This window comes from Trichechus manatus, unplaced genomic scaffold, assembly GCF_000243295.1.
Source record: "Trichechus manatus latirostris isolate Lorelei unplaced genomic scaffold, TriManLat1.0 scaffold00086, whole genome shotgun sequence".
NCBI classification, from domain to species: Eukaryota; Metazoa; Chordata; class Mammalia; order Sirenia; family Trichechidae; genus Trichechus; species Trichechus manatus.
Window position 1 is genome coordinate 180,445 of NW_004444022.1, and position 3,016 is coordinate 183,460.

A 3,016-nucleotide genomic window follows, 5' to 3' on the forward strand; every position below is an offset into this window, starting at 1 on the left:
CAGTAGGATCAAACATACCTTTTTTTAAAAAATAATATTTTATTGTATTTTCAGTGACAGTTTGCACAGCAAATTAAATTCCCATTTGACAATTTGTACACAAATTCTTCAGTGGCATTAGTTATATTTTTCATAATATGTTAACATTCTTTTCTTTTCCAGTACTCTAGTTTTCCAGGAGCAAACGTACCTTGAAAATTTCTGTTACATTATTTTTACCAAAATAAAACAGTGCTCATCAGTAAGTACATACTATCTGGAAAATTTTTTCCAAGCTGACACTACATGAATACAGGTGGCAACAAAGTACTTTTATCATAATTAGAATGTCATCGAGAACAATTTACTTGTCTTATTTTATACGTTTCCTTTCCTCCATTGTCTAAAATTTTTAAACTTTCTGTGTTGCTCTTCTTACTGCCTTAGAGTTTAGAGACAATATAATAATAATCTGTTGTTTTTATTCTTCTAGATAGTTGTGATGGTTAAGGTTGTGTGTCAGCTTGGCTGGGCCATGATTCTTAGTAGTTTGGCAGTTATGTAATGATGTAGTATTCTCCTTTCTGTGATATAATGTAATCACCTCCATGATGTGATCTGATGTGATCAGCCAATTAGTTGTAAGGAGAGTTTCCTTGGAAGTGTGACCTGCATTCAGTATATATGGATGTTCTGGCAAAGCTCCCGGGCTTTTGTTCACTCTGGATCCTGCATCCAGCTCATCATTTCTGACCTCTGGTTCTTGGAACTTGAGCCAGTGGCCTGCCGTATTGCCTGACAATCTTGGGATTCATTGGCCTCCGCAGCCTATGAGCCAGCAGCCTGCTACCTTAACTGCCAATTGGATTGCTCAGCCTCTGCAACCCGTGACCTGTCTATCTTGGGTTCATCAGCCCCTGCAGCTTGGGATTTGCCATCCTGTATAACTACATAAGCCATTTCCTTGAGATAAATCTCTCTCTCTCTCTCTGTATGTACATATACATACATACATACATACATACACATACACACACACACACACACACACTTTACTGGTTTTGCTTCTCTACACAACCCAGCCTAAGACATAGCCTTCCAGGTTCAACCTCACTATCTGTTTAGGGTCTATATGGTGGTTCTCAACACTATCATATTCAACGCCCTAGGTTTTAAAAACTAGTTTGAAATGCTCCTTTAAAAAAATTCTGGTTTATCCTATATTATCCGCTGCATGGCACAAATGATTTGCATTCAACTACTAACTTAAATGTTGATGGTTAGAACTCCCCAGTGGCACCACGGAAGAAAGGTCTAGTGATCTTCTTCCGCAAAGATTATAGCCAAGAAAACACCATGGAACAGTTCTACTCTGTAACACATGGGGTCGCCATTACTTGGAATTTACTCAATGACAGTGGGTTTGGTTTGGTTTTGGTATCCTACTGTAGCAAATGTTGTAAGCACCCAGCCCATATTTCCTGGGTCCTTGCCATTTTGGTGCACTCTGAGCTGACTTCCAATTGCCAGCACCTGCACTCACTGTCTGAAGACATAAGTGCGGCAGATTGGAAGGGCCAGGGGAATTAATCCTTTCTGGGAACAGCCCTCAACCATTGACTGGTGTATAAACAGCCCCACTCCCTTGCTCCTCATTCCTCCATAGGATTAAGCTCCAATTGCACACACTGGGTACTTGTTTGATAACACATATTTTACTGGCTTTATTTCCGTCCCTGCCTTAATTTATTACTCCCATACTCATGTTTCCTAGGACTACTTCCCAAATAAGCTACCTGCACTAGAAAACTTGCTCTGGGTCTGATCCTCAGGGAACCCAAATTTTAAAAATTCCGCTCTATTCTGGTGACACTTTCTCGGCCGTGACTGAACTGGGCAGAACTGGTTAGAAGCCCTGGTATAATTCTTTTAACATGCTGCTGGATTTAGTTTGCTAGTATTTTGTTGAAGATTTTTGTGTCTATATTCATAAGGGATACTGGTCTGTAGTTGTTGTTTCTTTTTTTTTTTTGCCAGGGGCAGTGGATAATAGGGAGTAACTGCTTACTGGGTTCCAAATGTTTTGGAACTAGATTAAAACAAAAAAACCTGTTGCTGTAGAGTTGACTCAGACTTATGCGTTACAGAGTAGAACAGAGTTCCATAGGGCTTTCTTGGCTGTAATCTTTATGGAAGAGATCACCAGGCCTTTCTTTTGTGGCACTGCTGGATGGGTTTGAACCCCCAACCTTTCAAAAACCATTTATGCTATCCAGGGACCTATCAGAACTACATCCAAACTCAAAAACAAACCTGTTGCCTTCAAGTCAATTCCTACTCACAGCGACCCTACATGACAGAGTAGAACTGCCCAATAGGGTTTCCAAGGAAAGGCTGGTGGATTTGAACTGTTGACCTTTTGGTTAGCAGATGAGCTCTTTTTTTTTAAATTTTTATTGTGCGTTAGGTGAAAGTGTACAGCTCAAGTTAATTTCTCAAACAAAAACTTATAATCGTATTGTTATGTGACACTAGTTGCAATCCCTATAATGTCACAACACACTCCCCCTTTCCATCCTGGGTTTCCCGTGTCTATCCAAGTCGCTCCTGTCCCTTTCTGCCTTCGCATCCTGCCTTCGGACAGGAGTCGCCCATTTGATCTCGTGTATCTGCTTGAACTAAGAAGCACACGCTTCACGAGTATTATTTTATGTTTTATACTCCAGTCTAATCTGTGTCCGAAGAGTGGGCTTCAGCAATGGTTTTAGTTCTGGGTTAACAGAGTGTCCGAGAACCATGGCTTCAAGGGTTCCTCGAGTCTCAGTCAGACCATTAAGTCTGGTCTATTTTTTTTTTTTTTTTGGCAATGGTAATAGTGGTCCATTAGTCTTTGGACTAATTTTTTTTTGTATATATTTTTTTAATTGTACTTCAGGTGAAGGTTTACAGAACAAATAGTTTCTCATTAAGCAGTAGTACACATATTGTTTTATGACATTGGTTTAGATGAAATTTTTCTGCTATATATGTTTCCTTT